The sequence below is a fragment of the Engraulis encrasicolus genome, chromosome 18 (assembly GCF_034702125.1).
Source record: "Engraulis encrasicolus isolate BLACKSEA-1 chromosome 18, IST_EnEncr_1.0, whole genome shotgun sequence".
Taxonomy (NCBI): Eukaryota; Metazoa; Chordata; class Actinopteri; order Clupeiformes; family Engraulidae; genus Engraulis; species Engraulis encrasicolus.
In genome coordinates, this window is record NC_085874.1 from 40209986 (window position 1) to 40237022 (window position 27037).

The 27037-nt window shown below is 46.8% G+C and overlaps 1 protein-coding gene across 2 annotated transcripts in view; it reads left to right on the forward strand.

The window, feature by feature from the left end:
• Positions 1-27037, forward strand: part of fam49a (family with sequence similarity 49 member A) — a 79253-nt gene that overhangs the window by 22656 nt on the left and 29560 nt on the right. For both annotated transcript variants that reach the window (XM_063223619.1, XM_063223618.1), the window contains exon 2: positions 15060-15117. The gene's annotated coding sequence lies outside the window, so the exon portion shown is untranslated. The remainder of the gene's footprint in view (positions 1-15059; positions 15118-27037) is intronic.

Below are 27037 nucleotides of genomic sequence, written 5' to 3' on the forward strand. Positions count from 1 at the left end.
AATCGATGCATTGCATCGTGAGAGTAAGTATCGCGATGCATCGATGCAACGATTATTTTGCACACCCCTAGTGGGTTGGTGTTTTCGTTTCGGTTTCTTCTCTAACCTCATTCATTGTCTTGTGTGTGAAACTGCACTTTGAAGAATCAGCTTAATGACTGGTGTCATTTCCTCCTTCAGAAACCACTTCTGCTTTTGGTAACGTGAGGTTATGTAGAAACCCATGATATTGCATGTGACACACACACACACACACACACACACACACACACACACACACACACACACACACACACACCCATACTCCCATCCTTCTATACGAGGCAGATTTAACCACTTGTGCATTTAACAATAAACACACACAAACACAAACAAATGCCATTCGGGCACTTGTGAGTTGTGCATTCAACACACACACACACACACACACACACACACACACACACCCTCATACACCCTCATACACCCTCCCAGCGCTATTTGAGATCAATATGTCAGTATGGTTGTGCACTGCTGATTCATGGCCTGGGAAATGGATGGGGGCTTTATGAGCGGAGATATTCAACCAACAGATTATAATCACCACTACAACGTGTGTGCGTGCATGCGTGTGTGTGTGTGTAGGCTACTGGTTTTTGCTGTCCCTTGTACACCAAAACGCACACATAAAATGCTAAAATGTAGCCAAAGTGGTATCAGTAGTTTCCCTGCACATCCGAAGGGGATTTTATCTAACCTTCCACTAGATGTTGTTTTTTTACTTGGTTTGCCAGCTCTGTTCCTTATTTTTCTCTTTCTTCTCTTCTTCAGTGTAAGTTTTTCTTTCTAGACCGCCTCCTCTTATCCTGGGATTATGTTCTTCCTCTTTCGGTTTTTAAGTTTGTGTGCGTGTGTGTGTATCAAAAGGTGTCCCAGAGTACTGTGATGTAAGCTGACCTTCCGGCTGCCTGGTGAAGAAGACACTTGAGATTCTTCCCACGCAGTTCAGCAGAAGGCGTGTGTGTGTGTGTTTTTATTGCTTTATTTCCTGTTCTGTATTTACGCACAGTTTGCCAAGAGGAGGAAGTTTGTGAACTCGCACAGCGCTCAAACTCTGATTTTGGCATGTGTGTCTGTCTCTCTCCATCCCGTCCCACCCCCAACACCCATTCCACTCACCATCCCACCCCCAACACCCATTCCACTAGGGCCAGACCGATGTGTTTTTTTCAGGGCCGATACCGATAAGCTTACCGATATTTATGGAAATGGAAGGTCGAACCGATATGTGCAACCGATTGTTCATAATAAAATGTAATGAAATATAAATTATTAATATTATATATACACATATATTCCGTTATAATAATGAACTCTCATGGACTCAAAGTGGGGAGAGCAGAATAGAAGATGCATTCAGAACGGAACGGCTGCAAAATTGGCTGTGAAAGTTATACAAAGTTATCGGTGGAAATTTATTGACAGTATGGCCGATACCGATATCCCAAAAATGCTAAATATCGGGCCAATATATCGGTCAGGTCTTACATTCCACTCACCATCCCACCCCCAACACCCACTCCACTCTCCATCCCACCTCCAACATCCACTCCACTCACCATCCCACCCCCAACATCCACTCACTCTCCATCCCACCCCCAACATCCACTCCACTCACCATCCCACCCCCAACATCCACTCACTCTCCATCCCACCTCCAACATCCACTCACTCTCCATCCCACCTCCAACATCCACTCACTCTCCATCCCACCTCCAACATCCACTCACTCTCCATCCCACCTCCAACATCCATTCCACTCACTGCCTGCTTGCCTCATAGGCTGTCCTCCTCTTCCCCTCTTCTGACTTTCACCCTCTCCATCTCTTATTTCTGACTAACATTGTGCCTGTGGTTCTTAACCTGGGCTGCAGGAACCCCCTGGGGGTGCGCCAGATGCGACCAAAATTCTGCTTGCGAACATTATCAATAGGCTAACTCAAAACCAAATGAAAACATATTTAGGTCCCCAAACATGGGGTGATTAAGGTAGTGATTAATGTTTGAAGCAAGAATCATTGTAATTAATAACTTAAATCAGTTTTTAGTGCGTATACACGTGTAGACGTTTGGGATGGGGGTGGGTGCGCGGCTTGTCTTGGGCACAGGTAAGGTGGGGTGCATTAAGACAGTTAAGAAGCACTGAACTAGGTTACATGCCGGTATTGGATAATATTTGAAATCTGAAAAGGTAGAGAGACGCAGACTGTGAGAAATGGACGGAGGGAAATGGTCAGACACTCTGCAGAAGAATTGGCATACACCTTAAGAAAGAAAGGAAACGGTGTAAAAGAAGATATTCAATTCCATCCACTTCATTTTTGCTCCAGCCTCCTGCCATCACTGTGTCTCCATGGAGCCTGTTGCTATGGAGTCAGCCAATCAGATGAGTTGTCGGGAGGCTTGTGTGTCCACGGTGTACCATTTCAATTCCGCCCCCTCTAAGCTGATTCACAGAGCCCTCCTCAGATAAGGACCTCAGATCCACACACACACACCTCATTGACTCAGCGCGGTCTCCCACTGCTGTGTGCGCGTGTGTGTGTGTGTGTGTGTGAGTACATGCCACACACACACACACACACACACACACACACACACACACACACACACACACACACACACACACACACACACACACACACACACACACACTTACTTTCAGGCACATGTCCAGAGACACTTTGTTGCACGTGGGCACATTCTCACACGCACACACACGCACACACACACACACACACACACAGGCGCGCGCACACACACACGCACACACACGCACACACATGAACGCATACTGAAACGAGCACAACACTGACCCATGCATGTTCAAACACACTTCGCACGCACACACACATACACACTACACTACACTACACTACAGTAGCACACTAGGAGTAGGAGATGAGTGTGAACTCTGCTCTGCCCACTTGCCCAGCAGGGCCGCCTGTGAAGGCATGTAATTGTGCTATAGCTGCAGCTCAGGGGATTGGAATGTGCGCTGATGCTGCTGCCATGTATTAGCTCTGGGCAACCCCAGGCCGGAGAGGCTGAAAGACCCCGTTGTAGAGAGAGATGGAGAAGGAGAGGGATAGAGAGAGAGGGGGATAGAGAGAGTGAAAGCGAAAGAGAGAGGGGGATAGAGAGAGCGAAAGAGAGAGAGGGCTAGAGAGAGCGAAAGAGAGAGTGATAGAGGGAGCGAAAGCGAAAGAGAGAGGGATAGAGAGAGAGAGACGGTAGCTGACAGAGATGGGGAAGAAGGGATGGAGAAGAGGAGGAGTGGAGAAGAGGTAAGCTTACTGTACAGTTGTGGTGGAGAGGGGGGAGAAAAATAGGGATGGGAGGAGCGGAGAAGAGGTACTGGTTGTCGTGGAGAGAGGGAGGTGAAAAATGGAGGGATGTGAGGAGAGGAGAAGAGGTCTTGTGTTGTGGATTTAGGGAGGAGACAGGTCACTGCTGCCGCTAGGAATGGAGGGATGGGAGCAAAGAGTGGAGAAGTGGTGGAAGGATGGAAAGAGTTGGTGAGAAGACTAATGAGAGAGAGAGAAAGAGACACAGACACGGACAGACAGACAGACAGACAGACAGACAGACAGTGGTGTCTGCGGAGCCAGTGATGAAAGGGTGGAGAAGAAGGGATGGAGAAGAGGAGGAGCGGAGAAGAAGGGATGGAGAAGAGGAGGAGCGGAGGAGTAGAAGTCCAGTTGTGGTGGAGAGGGAGGAGATGGAGAGGGCAGTGGCTGTGGGTGAGGGAGTGGAGAGGTGGAAGGATAGCGAGGGGTGCGGAGGACAGGCGAAAGGGTCCCGTTGTGGAGAGAGAAGAAGGTAGGGATGGAGGGATGGCAGGGTGGAAGAGTGGAGAACTAGAAGGACGGAGAGGAGTGGAGGACGGGCGAAAGGGTCCCGTTGTGGAGAGAGAAGAAGGTAGGGATGGAGGGATGGCAGGGTGGAAGAGTGGAGAACTAGAAGGACGGAGAGGAGTGGAGGACGGGCAAATGGGCCCTTTGTGGAGAGAGGGAGGTGCGGATGGAGGGATGGCAGGGTGGAAGAGTGGAGAACTAGAAGGACGGAGAGGAGTGGAGGACGGGCAAATGGGCCCTTTGTGGAGAGAGGGAGGTGCGGATGGAGGGATGGAGTGTTTGGAGATGGGAGTCAGGGCTAGGCATGGAAGAGATGAGAAGATGAGTGGAAGGAATGGGTGGGACTGTGGAGCGGAGGAGGGCAGAGGCTCCGGCGTTATCACAATGAGTGCGTCTTAATATGCGAACTTGCCTCCTCCACTTGCTTCTTGTCATGATGACATCACTGACAACAGCATTTTATTTCAATATCTTGCAAAAGCTCAATTGTAAAGTCTTTTTCTCATTTGCAATTGGGATGGTGAATGAAAAACAGTCCCTCAAAAGTTGTTGTGGCGAAGCTGACAGCAGGGAAACTTTATATTTTTCTCCACGGAGGCGGGGGCAGGAGGAGGGGTGAGGAGACAAGCACAAGTGGAGGAGGCAAGGTCACATTGGGATGCACCCCTTGACATCTGTAGCCCAGAGCAGTGGCAGGCCCTCTACTCTCACATGGCTGTGGCTGTGGCAGGCCCCCTCACATGGCGTCTCCTCAGCAGCCTGCCTGCCATAGTGCCTGCCATAGTGCCTGCCATAGTGCTTGCCATAGTGCTTGCCATAGTGGGTGCATTCCAATATGCGAGCCTAGCCAAAACAATTTTTGAGGGACTATTCTTCATGTACCATCCTGTTTGAAAATGACTTTACAATTGAGCTTTTGCGAGATATTGAAATATAATGCTGTTGTTAGTGATGTGACGTCATCAAAACGTATTACTTCCTGGTATGAGGCCACAAGCACAAGTGGATGACGCAAGGTCGCATATTGGAACGCACCCAGCGCCTGCCTGCCCGCCTCACCGGCCTGCCATTGTCTCTCTCTGCCTGCCTGCCTGCCTGCCTCTCTCCCTGCCTGCCTGCCTCTCTCCCTGCCTGCCTGCCTGCTAGGGTCCTCCAGCTGTTTTGGCTTTCCATCAGGCAGGGCAGGCGCTGTAATGTTAACCCCTCTCCCATCGTCAGTCCCTCTGTCTTACCGTAGCTCCATCTCTTGTACACTGTAATTGCTCTTTACAACAGTCTTTTCTGACAGTCCTCTCTCTCTGTCTAGCTCTCTCTCTCTCTCTCTCTCTCTCTCTCTCTCTCTCTCTCTCTCCCCTCTCTCTCTCCTCTCTCTCTCTCTCTCTCTCTCTCTCTCTCTCTCTCTCTCTCTCTCTCTCTCTCTCTCTCTCTCTCTCTCTCTGTCTGTCTGTCTGTCTGTCTGTCTGTCTGTCTGTCTGTCTGTCCGTCCATCCATCCTCTCTTCTCTCCCTCACTTTCTGTTTGTGTCACACACCCACCATATACGTGCAATAATACGGTGAGTCATCTCTGTTATGGGCCTGTAGTTCTCCAGAGACCTCTGACAGAGAGACTGGATACTCCTAGGGTGCGTTCCAATATGTGACCTTACATCCTCCACTTGTGCTTGTGACCTCATACCAGGAAGTAATGTGTCATGATGATGTCACTGACAACAGCATTATGTTTCAATATCGCGCAAAAGCTCAATTGTAAAGTCATTTTCTCATTTGCAATTGGGATGGTGAATGAAAAACAGTCCCCCAGAAATTGTTGTGGCTTAGCTGACAGGCAGCTGGGAAACTCTATTGTTTTCGCCACGGAGGAGGGGCCAGGAGGTGGGGCGACGCCACAAGCGCAAGAGGAGGATGCAGGGTCGCATATTGGAATTCACCCCTAGAATCCCTGCCTCTGATATCAGCAACAACCATTGCTCAGCATCAGCAAGTTTTTGGAAAGGGTTGGAAAGGGTTTTAAGGTTGAATGATGAAGGGAAAACAGCAATTTCCTTGGAATTTTTGAAAGTTGAAAGTTCTGAATTTAACCAAGTACAGCGAGGCGTTTTTTTTTTATGCTGGCTGAACCAAGCTGAGCGGCTACTGTTGTAGCTGTCTACTACCCAAAATGCTGTGTGTCAGGTCTCCCGCAACGGTGAATCAAAAAACAATCATGGCGGCCACCAGATCAAATACCTTGGATTTCTCCTCTGACACTGTATTACTTTGATATTAGGATAATATCAAAGCTGAAAATCAACATTGTAGTGTCCGAATAGGATGAAGCTCAAACTATTTATAGCCTTCTTTGATAGGTTAGAGATCTGTCGGCCTTACACTAGCCAGAACTAGCCTGCGTAAACTCCACATAAAGTCATAACGTAACGTAAAGTCCTATGTGACTCCAACCATGCTCCGAGCAACACTGTTTGTAATGGAAACACAAACCAGGCTGACGGAACACCACCACTCAGCTCGACACGACATGACTGGTTGTATGTGGAAAAGTGTCCCTTGTGTGCACTTGACACTAGACCACCTCCACCACTACCACACCACAGCACAGCAGTACCCTAAGCGGCCCCAGATCAGGACGCAGGAGTGGGGCAGGGTAGGGTAGGGTAGGCGTGGGTGCTGGCTCTGCTCTCCCCTTCTGTGGTTTGCCCAGCACGGAGGGACTTAACAAGTCCTCCACTGTAACCACCAAGACCCACCACCACCAGTTACCATGACAATCCCCCACCTCCACGGCCATTACCACTACCCAGGACTGAAGCCCTCCCCACCCCCTACACTACCACCTTCTCAAACCCCCCCACCACCACCACCACTACTCTGCACAACATGCAAGGCCGCTTCAGGCTATGGCTGGGCTCGGGATATTACACTTAGTTGACGTCAACGCTTTTATGCAAAACAAATTGCACTTATTTACAGTTCGAGTATTGGTTGGTTATAGTTACTGCAGCAGTGTGAGGATAGCTGCTCAAGGGCACTTCAGCCATAGGAGAGAGGAAGGGATCGGTAAGGGTGGGATTTGATCCTGCAACCCTGTGATCAACAGGCTGACTCCCTAAGCATTACACGGCCGCCTGCCCCAGCTAGCTACAGTAGCTAGGGAGAGACAACACCCATTCTAGGAGGGGAGAGAGAGTTACGGCCACTACTGCTAGGGGCTATTTGTGTCTGTCTCTGTGTCATGCTTGTTGTCATTCTGCAGTCTTCTCCTTTCGATCTCCTTTAGTGTGTGTGTGTGTGTGTGTGCGTGTGCGTGTGCGTGTGCGTGTGCGTGTGCGCGCGTGCGCGTGCGCGTGCGCGTGCGTGTGCGTGTGCGTGTGCTGACTGAAAGTGAATACAGGAAGTAGAGTTTGGGGGTTGAGCGGTGGGACATACTCTATTCTTCCGTGTTGTTGACCTATTTATTTTCCCCAGGCCCAGCAAATATTTATCAGCCCCAGAAAAGCCCATATCTCTCTGCCCTCTCTCCATTCCCCCCGTTTATTTTCTTCCTCGACCCTTTTTCGTTGGCCTTATGATCGACCAGATGAGGGTTCAGCATTTCAGCATACAATTGTGTTAAATAAGTGTTAGCTCTGCACCCCCCACCACAAGGTTTCTCACACAACAGCTCCTCAGCACTCCCTGTAGGTCTATGCTGTAGGATGAGGAAGAGAGAGACCGACTCTTTTTCAGTCTTTTTCTTTACCGTCAAAGATTAAACAGTATGACAAAGATGGCGGGAGAGTGGCAGACGACAGAGAGATCAAAGCAGAGCTGTATCTAGAAGGAGAGTGTCGGAAAGGGGTGGGCTAGACCAGCGTTTCTCAACCGGGGTGCCGCACGCCCCCCTCAGGGGTGCCGCCGAAACGTGGCTGACAGTATGTGAAATGTACATAAATAAATAAATAAATAAATAATATAATATAATATATACATATTTGTCTAAATTAGTAAATTAACGCTTAGTCAGTGGAATCTTTCATCCACCATTTACGCACAATAAAGTACATTTAGGTCACCCTAGTATGGCCTACACATAGCCTGTCTGAGATAAAGCTGCAGCTTCTAACGTCTCCAAATGTGTTACTTTTCTAAGCTTGTGTGATATCAGATGTGATGCCATGTGACGGCTTGTTGGTTTGGGGTGCCTTGAGATTTTTCATGAATTGAAAGGGTGCCTCGCCTAAAAAATTGGGCTAGACGGACAGAGGGAGAGAGAGATGTATCTAGAGACGTATCTAAACGACATGAAAAGAGAGACTGTGACCAATCGGAGTGCCGTGGCGCTTGGCCAGATGTCCCAGTAGAGTAGTTGTAGTGCAGCGGTGCAGTCTCTGTGGAGTAGGGGCCTAGTGCACAGCTGGAGCCCTGAGTCCACTTGGAGTGCAGGAGAGGAGAGGAGAGGAGAGGAGAGGAGAGGAGAGGAGAGGAGAGGAGCCCTGAGTTCACTGGGAGCATGCATGAGGAGAGGGTAGGAGAGAGGATAGGAGGGTAAGAGAGAGGAGGCGGTAGGAGAGAGGAGGATGCTACCAAAGATTTTCTTAAGTAGATCAAGATACATCATCTTGATTCATTTCCGGGATCCATTTCACGTCGGGTGAACACCCCTTTAGGAGACCAACGAGTTTGAGAATAAATTACGCCCCTAGTAGAGGACATGTGTGGAAATGAATCCTTGGATCACCGCAATTCCCTTAGCGCTGCGCCTGGGATGCCTCAGCCCCTTAGATGGCGATAGTGCACAATGCATGTTGCTGCCACCAAACGCAACGGACAGAGAAGAAGAAGCGGGGACAACGCCCCCTTAGGAGACCTGACTTTGGCACGTTGTTTTTGCATTGGGTGGGCTGGGTTTGGGATATCTTGGTTTGATTGAGCGTCATTGATGCCACTGCATTGGGGCTGTACTGTACAGTAAGACTTACATCAGTGGGTTGCCAAATATTTTTCTGCTGGAACCCCCTTTTGGGCCTATATTTTTGTGAGCCAAGTGTACTGTATAAAGAAGTTGGGTGGGGTTGGGATGGGGAGGGCGAAATATGGTCCTGTGCCTGGTCCCCACATGGGGAGAGGAGGGCAGAGGAAGCTGTTTCATTGTACAGGACAGTACTGGACATAGAGCTTTGGAGATGGCCGGGGATCTCAGGGGTTCCCCCAGCACAGGGGGCTGGGAGAGAGGGGGCCCAGAATTGGGTCCTAACTATATTGTATGTACTTGGGCTGGGGGGGCCCTTTCAGACTAGTTTGTCCTGGGTCCGGCCAAACCTGTCAGCAGCCCTGCTGTGGGAAATACTGGCATGGTACGGAGAGGGGAATACTGACATGGTACGGAGAGGAGAGGGGAAGCGAAGATATTTGGTCTGGTGTGCAATGTGCATTTTGTTTTTGCTCTCTGCCTCTGCAGCTGAGCACTCCCTTTCTCCACACACACACACACACACACACACACACACACACACACACACACACACACACACACACACACAGTCCGAGATGTGCAGGCACATTTCTGGGATTACAATGGGTCCCCTTGAGGGCTCCACACCACACCATGCCGAACCACGCCTTCCTCCTCTGCAGAATGGGCCCCTCCCCCTCCTCACTGGCCAATCACAGAGCCCGCTGCTCAGCTCTCAGCCAGTCACATCGTTTGTGTTTGATATTTAACCACAATTGTGAGAGGGGAAATTGGACAAAACTTGTTCTGTGTGGGTACTGTTGGGGTTTCATTCATTCATTTATTTGATAAGGACAATGCACATTAATTAATACATCAGCTGAAGAAAACATCAGTATAAATCTGCCAGAGTTAGCACAGTTGCTACATTTCCGAAGGCAGGTGTGCATTCAGAAGTGATTATATAAAAGCGTTATCGTAGTCCTAATTGCATCTTTGATTTCAACTCAGCCACTCTCTCCAACAGGTCTCTGCAGGGGATCCCGAACTTTACCATGACTAGGTCCCCATATGCCGGTAGATTCCAGCCAAGGCCCCCCTTACATGGGTCGTGCCACACTATTTTTTTCTGTGCGCCCCCTTTCACAACCATAGTCTAGGTTTGTGCGTCAGTGCTTCATTGGGATATATAAAATACTGAATTCAGAGATGCAATAGATTATTATAATGCAGTTCTTAATTAATGTGACTATTGTTTAGTTTATTTTGGTGTACATTAATTATTCAATTATTTTTTCGTTTTGCTATACTTTTTCATCCAACTTTCTGCCGACCCCCTAGCACAGCTATACACACACACACACACACACACACACACACACACACACACACACACACACACACACACACACACACACACACACACACACAAGCAGGACATGATTACAAATACACACGCACACTCTGAACACAAACGCACATCTTTCTTTCACAGTATCTGAAGACTGTACAGACAAATCACTGTTGCTGTTGGATGTTTTTTTTCCCTTCTTGGTGAAGTGAAGTTGTCACTTCCATGCATGTCCCTCGCTAACAACCCAGCTGGTTACCATGGAGACGCTTTGGCAGCTGGCCAGAAAAAGAGAGAGAGAGAGAGAGAGAGAGAGAGAGAGAGAGAGAGAGAGAGAGAGAGAGAGAGAGAGAGAGAGAGAGAGAGAGAGAGAGAGAGAGAGAGAGAGAGAGAGAGAGAGAGAGAGAGAGAGAGAGAGAGAGAGAGAGAGAGAGAGAGAGAGAGAGAGAGAGAGAGTGTGTGTGTGGTAAGAATAGGGTAATGAAGTGTAAAACTTAACCTTAAGACTCTGCACACTTTGCCACACACACACACACACACACACACACACACACACACACACACACACACACACACACACACACACACTCAGTAGCCATCAGTCATAACTCTGATGCCAAAGGCTGGTGGTGGGTCTAATGTCCATGTTGATATGAGGATGGAATGTGTTTATCTCTTTCTTTTACACACACACACACACACACACACACACATACACATACACACACACGCGCACACACACACACACACACACACACACACATACACATACACGCAGCACGTTTCCTTTCCATACCTGTCGTGATGGGATTCTGGAACATTCCACGCCCGGTCTGAAAAACATGTTTTGTTGTTGTGGGGTCTTCATTTTCCCCTCACCCTGTTCCCTGTGTGCGTGTACGCATGTGAGCGTGTGTGTGTGTGTGTGTGTGTACAGGGGAGAACTATTTTTGCAAGAGATGCACCCACCCCCTAAAAACACCTGAAGCTGGAGATATAGTGTTAAAACATACAATCTGCCACAGTCTTCAACATCCTTGACTGTCTGTCTGATGCACACGCCTACTGTAACGGACTATAGTAGATGGTTTAATGAACACAAATGTTCTTCTTTTTTTTCCTTCCTAAATGGAATGTCTCTGTAACGAATGCCGGTAGTAGTACATAATATTATTACTGTTGCAATGATGGGCCTCTGTAATTCAGCTGTGGATGGGAGAATGCAAACCAAGTACTGTGAGGACCACAGTGGAAATGAGTTCTTTTGGAACTATTGTGATGACACATTGTGCAACTTAGGGTGCATCAGAATTTTATATTTATTTTGGTCTTTACAATCTCAATAAATAATATGGAATCTAGCGTGTGTGTGTGTGTGTGTACGTGTGTGTGTACGTGTGTGTGTACGCGTGTGTGTGTGTACGCGTGTGTGTGTGTGTGTGTGTGTAAATTTTGGCTTGTGCTATGATAAACGCCTATCTGTCAATCCAAATAAAGTGTGTGTGTGTGTTTAAATGTGTGTGTACGTGAAGTGGGGTGCAGGGAATGGGGAACCCACATGCCCATATATGGTCATCTGCACGAGCGATTGGAGGGAACCCCCGTGGGGCTGTGCACTCTTCACGCACGCTTACACCCGTGTGTGTGTGTGTGTGTGTATGTGTACATTTGCCGTGTGTGTGTGTGTGTGTGTGTGTGTGTGTGTGTGTGTGTGTATGTGTACATTTGCCGTGTGTGTGTGTGTGTGTGTGTGTGTGTGTGTGTGTGTGTGTGTGTGTGTGTGTGTGTGTGTGTGTGTGTGTGTGTGTGTGTGTCTCCAAGCAGAAGGAGATAGGGGTGACTGTTGCTAAGCAGAGTTGTTGTCCTCTTCATACTCCAACCCCCTCTTCATCCTCCCTCTTCTCATCTTCATTCTCCACTTCTTCCTGCACCTCTTCCACCTCCTCCTGTGCACAACCCTCCTCCTACACCTCTTCTTTTTCACCATCGTTCTCCTCCACCTCCTGTTTAACCTCCATCCTCCTCTTCCTCCTTCTCTTCCTCCTCCTCCTCCTTCTCCTTCTCCTCCTTCTCTTCTTCATCCTTGGTAACCTGATGGTCTCCTCCTCCTCCTCCTCCTTCTCCTCCTCATTGGTAACTGAGGCGTTCTCCATTGAAGACTCTAATGGTCTTCTCCTCCTCCTCCTCCTCCTCCTCCTCCTCCTCCTCCTCCTCCTCCTTCTCCTCATTGGTAACTGAGGCGTTCTCCATTGAAGACTCTAATGGTCTTCTCCTCCTCCTCCTCCTCCTCCTCCTCCTTCTCCTCATTGGTAACTGAGGTGTTCTCCATTGAAGACTCTTATGGTCTTCTCCTTCTCCTCCTCCTCCTCCTTCTCCTCATTGGTAACTGAGGCGTTCTCCATTGAAGACTCTAATGGTCTTCTCCTCCTCCTCCTCCTCCGCCTCCTCCTCCTCCTCCTCCTCCTCCGCCTCCTCCTCCTCCTTGGTAACTGAGGCGTGTTCTAGTGAATGCTCGGATGGATGGTCTCCTAAGTGGAGTTCTGGAGGGTCCTCCTGAGTGTGTGTGTGTGTGTGTGTGTGTGTGTGTGTGTGTGTGTGTGTGTGTGTGTGTGTGTGTGTGTGTGTATGTATGTAGGGTCCTCCTAAGTGCTCTCGGGAGAGCAGAGTGCACATAGTGGCCCTCTGCACTGAGGAGGACGTAGACTGCATAGTTGGCGTGTTTGGCTGTTGTGAAGTGAAGGCATTTTTGCCATTGACATTCAGGGACTTTCAGATCTTGTGTTGAGAGGCCTAGGAAAGACTGTAGGATGAAGGCAAAACCCTGAAGTGATCAAAAGCCGAATTGAGAATTTAAGCTTCAACTGTTCATATTACCACTCACAATGACTTTATACTCCATAAAGCAGTTATATTGAGATTTTGGATAGTGAGATCTCAACAGAAGTGTTTTCATTTTTGCTTTGCAGCTGTGCCACGTGTGGAATTGTGTATGGCAGTACCGTTGTGTCTAGTGTGCCGACCCGTGGGATGTTGCATAGACTTGCATGCATGGCTATGCCTAAAACACACACACACACACACACACACACACACACACACACACACACACACACACACACACACACACACACACACACACACACACACACACACACACAATAGCCGGGAAGCACGAGAGATCATATGCGTCTGTGCGTGCTGTGTGTGCCACTGGATGTTTGCAGCCCCAGTTAACCCAGCACAGCTGGGGGATATGAGTTAATGACATACCACTGCGCACACACACACACACACACACACACACACACACACACACACACACACACACACTGCAGTCAGCTGCAGACATGTGCATTTGTGTTGTGTGTATACATCTGTGTGAACATTCAGGCAGAAGTTGCACACAGAAATCTGAAGCATCTGTGTGAATGCGCATTTATGTGTTTTTTTTTTGGGAGATTGGTACAGTATGGCCTCAAAGGCACACATGCTATACCTTTATTCGCACAGCCATGGCCAACCGGTAGGGCACTCGCCTGCCATGCAGCTGACACGGGTTTGATTCCCGGCCCAGGTCCTTTGTCGACCGTCCCCGTCTCTCTCCCAATTCCCTTCCTGTCCACCTCTCATGTATGTCAATGTTTGTGAATGGGCAGCTGCAAGGCCAACTACTAGAGTCGTAAAGACTGGCTCCTAACCAGTCAGTACCTCAGTTATTGGAGAGTGCTGTGGAAGTTTAAGGTGACTCTTAACCTCTTAATATGTCTTCATATTGCAATCTTTCTGTCACGCAATGCTTAGGTTCATTTTATGGTGTCCTGTGGTGTGACTGATCTTATAGGAGGAAAAAAAGGTTTTTTATAAATGAAAACACATATTAAGATTAAATATAAGCAAGAAATGTAATTTCAAATTCTTTGTATGACCAGTGCATGTAAAGAAATTGACAATAAAACCTACTTGACTTGACTTGACTTGAAATACAATATCATTATCAAGTTAGCATGAGCTCAGATGTCAGTCATGTATACAAAAGGATTAAAATGGTCATAATGCAGTGAATTCCCTGTGGTGTGACTCCAATTTCCTGCGGTGTGACATGCCTATGCAATGTGTTGAGGCAAGACACATTTTCCCAAAAATGGCAAAAATAAGGTGAAATTCCACAGACCACTAAGTGCTTTATTTTTTTTCTATTTTTTTCCAATTTTTATCCATCATTTTTTTCAGGAATTTGAAAAACTTTTTTTTTTTTGCGTTACGCCCTTAAACGTCAACCACCCACATACTTTTATTGGCCCTGTCTCTCAATCTGTCACCAAGACAACAACAGAGGCTTCACCAACTGACACGTGAATAATTAAACTGACTGGAGCAAGAGAAAATGGCAAGGTGGTCGCCTGAGAGAGCGGGAAATTTTAACACACACACACACACACACACACACACACACACACACACACACACACACACACACACACACACACACACACACACACACACACACACACACTTACTCATCCACACACACACGCACACCTCTGGGGGGAATGCATGCAGAATGAAATGTCACTGAGCTTTGCTAATGAGAGCTAATGTGTGTTATTAATATGTATGGTAATGTATGATATTAATTTCTCTTTTTGTCTTTATCTCGCCCACGTCCTTCTCTACTCTATTCTACTCTACTCTCTAACCTTTCTTTCACTTATTTTTTTCATTCTCACTCCATTCTCTACCATTCTATCCTCCCATTCTGTCCTCCTCCATTCTCCATTCATTCTCTCTCTCTCTCTCGCTCTCTCTCTCTCTCTCTCTCTCTCTCTCTCTCTCTCTCTCTCTCTCTCTCTCTCTCTCTCTCTCTCTCTCTCTCTCCCCGTCAGGAGCTGCAGGCAGGCGGATGTGCTAGAAGGAATCCATCCAGATCCTCCTCCAGAAAAGGTAATGTGGACATAGTCATGTCATGTGATTCGTGACTGCTGACTTTGTTGGTTGTGACTTGTTTGTTTGCCTTGTTGTGTTCACGCCACGTTTTGAAGAAAAAAAACACATGCGTACTTCTTCTTTAACCCGTTTTAGCCCTTGGAAGTCCTTTTTGGGAAAGGGTGCCCTCTGCCTATTAAATCCTAAATATATCACCCTCCGAAGCACATGCAAACATAAAATATGTTTCATTTAAAAGCCAGGACCCTCGATTTGCATATGCATGTGTTCATTCAGCTCTAACATACCCACATTTCTAATAAATACCCTCAAATCTCAAGAGCCTGGATGCAGTGTATATGTCACTCCAGGACACAATGGGTTAATTGGCTCTCCTCATATTGGCAGGATCAGAATAGGGATGGACCGATACCGATACTTTCCGCTCGTTATACTCGTACTCGTCAAACACCAGCCGATACCAGGCACCGATACTGCCAAGAAATTGTGCAACATCACGTGACTTGAAAGCAGGATGGGGAAAAAAGCGCCGCCTCACACATTTACTAACATTTAAATCTACATGGAAATGGACAACAAAACAAATGTCACAGGTGGAATAAGACAAGGCTGTGCATTTATTTTCATTGTATGTTGGGGGTAAAAGTATCGGTATTGGTACTCGGTATCGGCAAGTACAGAAATGAATGTACTCGCAGGCCTACTCGTATCGCTTTTCAAAAAAAGTGGTATCATGCATCCCTAGATAAGAGTCGCCTGTATACACCTGTTCTGAAGTTTACATTCACAATGAATGAGTTTCAGTTAAATGTTGGACATTTCAACGTGTAGTTTTGGAGTGCGGAGTCTCCACACTTAAAATCCCTTTTTTAATTATTTCATGTATTTCACTTCAAAAAATAGGTGTTACTTGTCCTAGCAAGGCTAGAAGACTTCATTTTGAGAAATTCTCAGTCTTCTTTTGTCAGCCTGTGCTTGTAGAGAATCTGCAGCGATTAGAAATCACACCTGGCCCACTGGGGTGTGGCGATTTGTTAACCCTTGACACTCTGACAGGTAGTCCAATATAAATCCTGTGGTGTTGAACAGAAGCCAAAAGCCATCCTGCCATGGAATAAACCATTTTTTAAGTGGTTTTAAGTGTGCAGAGTGACGCCTCACTCCTCACAAAATGTACACTTTATAGATATGTGGACACGTACTATACAACAAGATGCACAATAGTATCTACATAACATACTGTGCAAAACGAATGTAATATATAAGTACCATGGGCGTATGTGTTGTCCTGTTTTGTTTATTTCAAAAATCAAGCTATTTATTTGTCTTTTATGGTTCAGTTTATTGCAAAATAGTGCAGTGCTCAGCACAGGGCAGAAGCTTAGCCTTCAGCCAGGAACGCTATAATGTCAAACAGGCACAGGCTGCTGGCTGCCTCTGCTCCTGTCCCTCCATCGCTGCTATTTCAGCTTGGCAATCAGACAGGAGTGACTCTACGCCTTTTTGTCTGTTTGCAAGACTTTGGGGATACTAAGGACGGGGGTGATGTCTATGGCGGCCAATGTGGAAGTTGGGTGGGATTGAGGGGTTATGACCCATGGAGAAGCAGGAGAAGTGTGCGTGTGTGTGCGTGTGCGCGCGTGTGTGTGTGCGTGTGCGTACGTGTGTGCGTGCGTGCGCGCGGAGGGGGTTGGTGGGTATGTATGGCCAATGTTTTTAAAGGCGAGCGTATGTATGATCGTTGTCTAAAAGGGATTGTGTGTTTGTGTTTGTGAGTGTGTGTGCGGGGAGTTGGTGAGTATGCATGGTCGATGTTTGGCAGGGGTGGAGGTTAAGTATGGCCGATGTCTTAACGGAGAAGCAGCGTGTGTTTGTGTTGGCAGAACAGTAGCGAACAGTAGCTGGCCGGCGAGAGAACAGCAGGGAGAGAAAAATGAGAGTCACTTGGGGGAGCATTTCACATGTGCAACATTAAGCAGTGTGGAAGAAGAAGGATAATGGGGGAAATTAACCTTTAAGAGTGAACCGTCACACCGGTGTGACGGGAATGTTCGGGCAGTGAAAGTTCTATAGAATTCTGGGCGTCATTCAATACAATATGGAATTGTAGAATCTTGCATTGTTATAGAATGCATTCTTTTTATAGAATGCTCAAAAACCCACACTCTCTTAAAGGTTTTAAAAACATGGACCGCTGTGTACAGTCACATGTGTAACGTTAGACAGTGTGCAGCGTCTTTGCTTCTGGAAATTAAAAAAAGAATATCGATCAGTAAATACTAGGTTTGAGTGTGAGGCACAGTACATCAAAAATAAATAAATAAAGAAGCACTCATCACATTGCTTTTTGATTTTTTTTAATCACCTCACAAACGTTTCTGTCTTACACCCTTCCTCAGTGTGAAATGGCGATTTTCAGGAAAGGAAGGGTGTAAGCCCGAAATGTTTGTGAGGAGATTGAAAAGTAAAGATTCAAAAGAAATCTGAAGAGTGCTTCTTTATTCATTTTTTTTGAAGTTTGAGTTTATTCATTGACAAAGTTAAGCACCCAGTGTAGTGTTACGGTAGGGACACATACACACGAATTTGCCAACTTTGCCATTTATTCCTATGAGAGAGGCGAAGGCAAGCGAAAGCAAGCGAACAGGAGCGAAGCGTAGCGAAATTATTAAAGAAAGTTTAATGTTATGCAAATGAGGAGCGAATTCGCCTGCCGCGGCCCAATCAAATCAACAACATAACTGTTCCATTCCATTTGATTCGCCGCGACGACCTGATGACGGTTGGATTTCGCCTCTCTTCGCTTCGCTTGCTTCGCCTCCTATGTGTCCCTACCATTAGAAGGCGTTGAGAGCGCTTCCTGATATTTCTATGCATCCAACTGCCTTACAGTGAGGGCTCTAAATTAACTTCTTTTCATCAATGAGTCAAAGTGGCTATTAAGGTGGCCTTTTCACCCAGCCAAACTCAACAATTTCACCAGCATTGTGTCAGTTGGCTGATGTTAATTTAAAGCCCTGCTTACAGTGTTGCAGTGCTTTGTTGGTGAGCGATAAGGCAAGAGGATGGAACTGTGGAAGAGTCAGAGCAATCTGCACAGTGCACACTAATGCAAAATGACTCCAAAGACCCTCCAGTGGTGCATATATAGTACATGCGTGCATGAATGCGTGTGTGTCTGGCTTCAAGTGGATTTTTTTTTTAAATCTTTCCTCTTTATTTGTCTTTCTATTTTTTATTAATTAAACTCTCACCAGAGCCGGCACCAAGAGCTCACATGTCATTGACCAGTGGCGGGCCGGACTAGCCTGCCTAACATCTTTGGAATTCCTCTTGGCGGGAAATGGTGTTCAAGCCCAAACAGTGGGCAGTGTGAGACACCAGCAAGACTGGCTCTTTTGAAGACTGGCTCTTTTGTGTTGGGTACGAGGGAGGCTTCCAGTTACAGAAGCGCGTACACACACATTACACACACACACTACACGCACTGCACCCACCGCACACACAGACTACACTACACGACTACACACACACACACACACACTACACTACAGTACACGACTACACACACACTCACACTACACACACACGCACACACTACACTACACTAGACTACACTACACGACCACACACACACACAAACACACACAAACACACACAAACACACACACACACACACACACACACACACACACACACACACACACACATTATGTCTTTAGGATGATGTGAATATGACAACTTTCCAGTTACTTCAGTTATCCCACTCAGTTGAGTTGTGCCTACACAGACAGTCTTAATGACTCAATGGGACAATAAAGAAATGAAATGAAAAATGAAACTGATTGAGTCTGGAATGGCGAGGCTCTTTCAGAGTAGCAGTCAGTAGTGGTGTGCATTGGCACTGCCCTCACGATTCGATTCGATTACGATTCGAGAGGTAGGGATTCGATTCGATTCAATTCGATCCGATTCAATTCTACAATGCATTGCAATGCATTACATTTCTACTGAAAGCAAAACAAATGTTTCATCAGTCATGATGAGGCAATACAAGTAGTCAGATAATGAGCAACAATTTATTGGCTGTTTTCTGTATCAGTCTTGCAGTTTTCAATGCTTTGAAGTGCTTTTATTTAATTTAACATTCATGTGCTCCCGAAATATCCACGAAAGTAATTGAAACTGAAAAAATTTGCCGCATCAATTCTGGAACTTGCCGCATTGAATTGGATCGTCCATGCCCCGCATTGCATTGCATCGCCGAATCGATTATTGTTGCCACCACTAGCAGTCCGCCTACTGTACCTTCTCAAGTCGACACGTGAGCAGAGCAAAGTGCAGCCTGGCTGCCTTCTGGACAGATGGCAGCAGCACAATATAAATCATCCTGTATGGCTGATAAGGTTCAGAGAGAATGCAGATATGGGCTGCCTGCCTGGCTGGTTTTACATTACATGATGACGCTCGTCAGCAGAGGCCTTTATTCAAAGTGACATAAAGCGCCTATGGTGAAATCCAGCTGGGGTGAAAGGACAAGCAGTGGATGAGGGATGGATTCCAGGGGCCAGTGTTGCCAGATTGGGCTGTTTCCCGCCCAATTGGGATGCTTAGGATGGCCGTCTGCGGGTAAAAATGGCATTTTGCAGGAAAACCTACCCAATTTTGCCCATAGAAATCAAGAGAATTGGGCGGGATTTAGCATTGCTTCCAGGCGGGTTTTGAGCATTTTTTGGGCTGGAAATCATCAGCCTCATCTGGCAACCCTGTCAGGGGCCTACCAGAGGGATACCAGATGATGTACCTCTTAACTTAACCTGGTTTACTCCTGAACCAGCTTCTTAGTACAGGCCCCAGACCTATTGACCCAGTTAACTATGTGTTGTTCAACCATTTATCGTTCAGTTCACTGCTAAGATTATTTCAGGGTTCTGCACAGATGAAACCCAGACTGTAGCCAGGAGACTGTACTGAATTAGCCTTAGTCATGGCTGAACAAGAGACGTGAAGTAGTGGAGCTCCAGGCAGCTAATCTTTTTTTTTTTGTCTTCTTCGACTTCATTTTTGATAGGACAGTGTGAGAGGTGGACAGGAAGGGAATTGGGAGAGAGACAGGGAGGGGTCGGCAAAGGACCTGGGCCCGGAATCGAACCCGGGTCAGCCGCATGGCAGGCGAGTGCCCTACCGGTTGGCCACAGCTTGGTATCATAGGCATACACAGATGGAGAGATGAGGTGGTGCTAAAGAACCTGCCCCTTTGCCCTACTGCACAAAAAAAGTTATTTTTTCAAAAAGAAATTGTCACACTGTTTTGTTGCCCACGTTGACATGATAATCTACAAATGCTTCACAATCAAAAGCATGTTACAACAATGCCCTGTTATAATGTAAAGTGTAGCCTCTGACACTGCTTGGTATTTAGCTGCATCATCGCTTAGGAGGTCATATTACGCATTATAAAACTACGTATGTATAGCTCATTTACAGTGCCCTCCATAATTATTGGCACTCCTGGTTGAGATGTGTTTTTTAGCTTCCAATTATTTTATTTTTTTTCTAAATAATATGGGACCTTAATGGAAAAAAAGAGAAAAATCCAACCTTCAATACAAGTGCATTTATTCAGTGGGGAAAAAATCCCACATAAAGAAATAATTATTTGACATCAAATAATGTGTGTCACAATTATTAGCACCCCTGGTGTTAATATTTTGTACAACCCCCTTTTGCCAACAAAACAGCACCTAATCTTCTCCTATAATGTTTCACAAGATGGGAAAAGACAGAAAGAGGGATCTTCAGCCATTCCTCTTTGCAGAATCTCTCTAAATCATCCAGAGACCTGGGTCCTCTCCTCTGTACTCTCCTCTTCAGCTCACCCCACAGGTTCTCAATGGGGTTGAGGTCAGGGGACTGAGATGGCCATGGGAGGAGCTTGATTTTGTGTCTGGTGAACCATTTCTGTGTAGATTTGGCCATATGTTTAGGGTCATTGTCTTGCTGAAAGACCCAGTGACGACCCAGCTTCAGCTTTCGGGCAGAGGGCAACAGATTTTGATTTAAAATGTCCTGGTATTTCAAAGCATTCATGATGCCATGCACCCTAACAAGGTTCCCAGGGCCTTTGGAAGCGAAACAGCCCCACAGCATCACTGACCCACCCCCATACTTCACAGTGGGTATGAGGTGCTTTTCAGCATGCGCATCTTTCGTGGTACGCCAGACCCACTTAGAGTGTTTGTTGCCAAAAAGCTCAATCTTGGTCTCATCTGACCAAAGCACACGGTCCCAGTTGAAGCCCCAATACCGCTTGGCGAACTCCAGACGCTTGCGTTTATGATTGTGAGTGAGGAAAGGTTTTCTCCATGCATGCCTCCCAAACAGCTTGTTGGCGTGTAGACAGCGCCTGATGGTTGATTTGGAGACTTTGTGACCCCAGGATGCTACCATTTGTTGTAATTCTGTAACAGTGAGCTTTGGAGATCTTTTGATTTCTCTTACCATCCTCCTCACTGTGCGTGGTGGCAAAATAAACTTGGGTCCTCGTCCAGGCTTGTTTACCACTGTTCCAGTTGTTTTGAACTTCTTAATTATTCCTCTCACAGTGGATATGGGCAGCTGCAGTTGAGTGGCAATCTTCTTGTAGCCTCTGCCTGACCTGTGAAGGTCGACGCACATCTGCCTCACTTGTATGCTGTGTTCCTTTGTCTTTCCCATGTTTAAGAGTGGATAAGAGAAATGGCCTCGGTGTCACGTCATATTTATACCCCAGGGAAACAGGAAGTGATGAATTACTAATTAAATGTTCCTACATACTCTGGTAAACTTTGTAAACTACTGTAGAAATGACAGAAATGCTTCAATTATATTTATTTCCTGGGAATTGTTAAGGGTGCCAATAATTGTGGAACAGATGATTTAATGAAAAATAATTATTTTTTAGTCAGGGTTTTTTTTTTTTTCTTACAATTCATTTGAGTTGAAGGCTACATTTTCCTAAAATTTTCAGTGTGACAGTATTCTTCTGCAATAAACACTGAATTTATTTTAAGGCTTTTAACACATCTCAACCAGGGGTGCCAATAATTATGGAGGGCACTGTATCTGTTTTGTCTGCTTGCTTGTGGTTGTGGCTTCATGGGTTGGAAATGATATCGGATTGCATGAAACATGATTCACTTTCAAAGCTTTTATCTTAAAGCTTATCTAAAACGTATCTTAAGAGGAAGTGGACAAGAGGTAATTGGCAAGGTGTGCAGTGCACACAGCGTCACGAAGTACAGTGTCAGTGGTCAGCAGCAGTAGTGCTTTACCCCCACCTGCTAGCCTGCATCACTCATTGAGAGAGAGAGAGAGAGAGAGAGAGAGAGAGAGAGAGAGAGAGAGACACTGAGACTGAGAGAGACACTGAGACTGAGAGAGACACTGAGAGAGAGAGAGAGAGAGAGAGAGACACACACACACAAAGAGAGAGACACACACACACAAAGAGAGAGAGAGACACACACACACACACACACACACACACACACACACACACACACACACACACACACACACACACACACATACAAAGAGAGAGAGAGACATACACACACACACACACACACACACACACACACACACACACACACACACACACACACACACATACAAAGAGAGCGAGAGACATACACACACACACAAACACATACAAAGAGAGAGAGAGAGACATACACACACACACACACACACACATACAAAGAGAGAGAGAGAGACATACACACACACACACACACATACAAAGAGAGAGAGAGAGACATACACACAAAGAGAGAGAGACACACACACACACAGAGACGCACACAAGGAGAGAGAGAGAGACCTTGCAGTTCCAGTCTATAAAGTGCGTCTTGCAGGGCGGCTAATGGTAACGGAGGCTAATAAACAGGCTGTTAACAGGACAGCTGCTGCCTGCTAGCCTTGTTGAGAGCCATGGTGTTATGGTTAGAGAGTTGGACTGTAGATCACAGGGTTGCAGGTTTGTATCCCACCCTTACCTCTCCCTACACCTCCATCCATGGCTGCAGCTCCCCCTTGGACCTTAAGGAAACCTGTTATCGTAAAGGATGTAACACAAAGGAAAAAATCGGACACTCACCCAAATGGCAATAAATGTTCGGTAAACAAACCATCCATGGCTGAAGTGCTCTTGAGCAAGGCACCTAACCCCACATTGCTCCAGGGACTGTAAGCTATACCCTGTAGTATCTGTAAGTCGCTTAGGAGAAAAAATATAATGTAATATAATATAATAATATAATGTTGGCAGCAGACATTGTGCATTAGTAGTGTAGCATTGTATGCGGGTTAGGCTAATGTAGGCACGATGACTCCTACATTTGTAATGTCGTCAGTTGAATATTCAAATTTCATTGTAACCGCACAGTAGGCTGTGCTTGTGTGTGAGCTAACTGGCTAGCGTAGCGTCCACACCTGCAGGATCGAGAGGTCATTTTCAACTTCTTTCAAATTACATGCACTGTATGTACAGTAGGGCTGTGCTTGTGTGTAGGCTAGCTGGCTAGCTTTTGCCACAACTGGAGGAGCAGGAGCTCGTTTAAGTTGTTTATTTTTCGCAAAGGCAGCTTCAAACAAAAGTGGTGAAAGCTGCCACGGCTTCTATTAGTAGAGTGTGTGTGTGTGTGTGTGTGTGGTTGTGGTGGTGGTTTGGTTTGTATGTGTGTGATTACACACTGGTCACTGGTCTGTTTCGTTACAAAAGCAAGGCTGCCATTTGGACTGCTCTGATGTTCTGCTTGCTGCTGTACACCACTGTGCGTGTGTGTGTGCGTGTGTATGAGGTGAAGTAAGGACAATATACTCTCTGCCTAAACCAGACCCACGTCATACACACACACTCAAAGAAAGGCATGCAAAGAAACGCATGCGAGGGGTCACTCTGAGAATCCTGTGCTGCTGCCTGTTCGTGTTAGCACGTGCCACTCTTTAACTCCTCTGCACGTTTATCACTGAGATATGCAAAGACCTGAAGATCAGTCACATTCATGTGGTGGGACGGTACCATGCTCAGGGCTGTCTGATCTGAGCATGCTCTGTAGTGGCCGGTGCAGGGATCTGGTCTGATCTTGCCTCCTCTTGCCTTGCCTCCTCCTCTCCCCCTGCTCCCAGTCGCTCTCCTCTGCTCTCCTCTCTTCTCTCCCTGGTTGCACCCCCTGTCCTCTCCTCTCCCATCTCCTATCCTCTCCTCTCCTCTCCCATCTCCTCTCCCCTCCCCTCTCTTCTCCCCCCTGGTTGCACCTCCTCTCCTCCCCTTTCCTCCCCTCTCCTCTCCTCTCCTCTCCTCTCCCCCTGGTTGCACCGCCTCCTCCCCTCTCCTTGTTGCAGGCCGCTCCTGCCTACTGGCATACTCTGCTTTCTCTCGCTCCCCAAAACAGGAAGTGGTGTTGAGTGACTGACCGCTTCCCCCCACCCCAGCACACACACACACACACACACACACACACACACACACACACACACACACACACACACACACACACACATTCTCACACACACACACATTCTCACACACACACACATTCTCACACACACACACATTCTCACACACACACACACATTCTCACACACACACACACACACACACACACACACACACACACACACACACACACACACACACACAGGGCTTCTGCAGAGCTAACAATAGCAGAAGCCGCATGGCTGTGGGCCCACTCAATCCTTCAGGCATTTCTGATATGCAGCCCCTTGGGCATACAGTATGTGGATGTATACAGTATATGCGCATGCTCAAGGTATGGGAGAAGTTCTCTATCAGTATCTAGTTTGGTAGGAGTTTCATGGCGTGTGCGTGCTCGCGAGTGTGCTCGCGAGTGATCGATTGAGTTTTATGGTTTATGGTTATTGTGTGCATATTATTGATAGGATGCAGATGATTGATTGAGTGCTGTCTTGTCCATGTGTGTAGTTTTTGCATTGGTAGCTACTGTACGTGTGTGTGAGGTTGCAAATGAATGGCTCTTAGCCATGGCTTCTACTGTAGCCTAACTGTACAGCTAACTGTGAGCGACAGAAATGATCATTTCTCTATGAAGGATCGGCAAATAATGTCATGCCCAGAGCTAATGCAGTGAATTTGTGGCAAAACTCCTTCAACGACCTCGGCTAGGTCATGTCTGGTGTACATGCACTGTAAGTGTCAATGTATTGTCCTTACAGTGTGTAGAACAGACCGGGGATGGGGGTTACAGGGGGGTGGGCGGTGGGGGCAACGGGGGTATCGCCTAGTGTATCTCAACGGGGGCGGTACATCCCCCCAGGGGGCGTTGGGGAGCTTGTGATGAGGCTTAGGTTGAGAACCAAAAAAGGTTGAGAACCACTGATCTAGCCCAGTGGTTCTTAACCTGGGGTGCGGGCACCCCCTGGGGGTGCGCCAGAGATTCTAGGCGGTGCGCAGATTTTGTTTGTGTTGAGTTTGTGCCCTCAACATGGTTACAAATATTATAGTTAGGTCAAATTAAGACCAAATTATAACATGGTATGGTCCCCATTTAAGTCATTAAGGTATTGATTAATGCAAGAATCATTGAAATTAATCACTTTTAAAAAAAATAGTGCATAATAAAATGTGCAGAAGTTTGTGTTGGGGGTGCACGGCTTCTGTTCGGCACAGGAAAGGGGGTGCGTTGAGTAAAAAAGGTTGAGAACCACTGATCTAGCCGATGCAAGAATTTCCTTATTGCTACATGCAAAAGTGCTACCCACAAGTGCAAAGCGTTTTCGGGTGCCAGACCTTCCTCAGTGCAAACAAAACCTGGCTGGCGCGACCCTCGAGATGCCTTTTGTATCGGGGTCTAGCGCCGCATTCTCCTCCAGCCACACTGGGCAGCCACACAACCCTCCATTAATCACCGCACCTCCTCAGGCCTCCTAACCAGTGTGTGAGTGTCTGTGTCTGTGTCTGTGTCTGTGTCTGTGTCTGTGTCTGTGTCTGTGTCTGTGAATGCGTGTGTGTGCGCGCGCTCGTGTGTTTGTGTGCGTGCGCGCGTGTGTGTGGTATTGGTTGGTCATGCCCTTTTGCTTGTTGGCATCTATACACACTGGGAAGTGCTCTGTCCATTTGACCTAGTTGGTGATATTTCACCATTGCATTGCAGGCTGTATAAGTTGCATCAACTGTCTTATTAACATCTATGAATTATTTGTAAAAAAAAAAAAAAAAAAAGGCTTACTTACTATTCAAAGTGATTTTAAATGTCAATGTATAATGGCGTTTTTTGGGGGCGCTGTGGCGCAGCGCGCTAAGCCCCCCATATTTGAGCTTGCATGCCCACCCACGGGGACACCGGTTCGAGTCCGGCTGGGGTCATTTCCCGATCCTCCCCTGTCTCTCTGTCCCATTCGCTTCCTGTCACCATCTTTGACTGTCCTGTCAAATAACATAAAATAGCCCCAAAGAATATATGTATTTGTTGTTGTTTCTCCCCTATAAAGCTAGGTTGCAGAGTTGTGGCACTGCTGTAGCGAAATGAGGTTATGTTGAGCTTAGGGAAACATGGCTCAGGGTTTTACATAGAGCAGCAGTGCTATAGACAAAACAGCCAACTAAATCAACAGATTAATGAACAATGAATAAATGAATGAATGCCATGATTAAATTAGTTGGGACTGCAAAGCGCTCCTGTGTGTGATATCGGACGGAGATTAGGGCCAACGGTCTGAATGGAACACAAAAACACACACACACACACACACACACACACACACACACACACACACACACACATGCGCTCACGTACACACACGCACACACACACACACACACACACACTGTTACATGGATTGTACATGCATGCAGGAAAGTGGTGATGCCAAGCTGGCACGAGCAGCCACATAA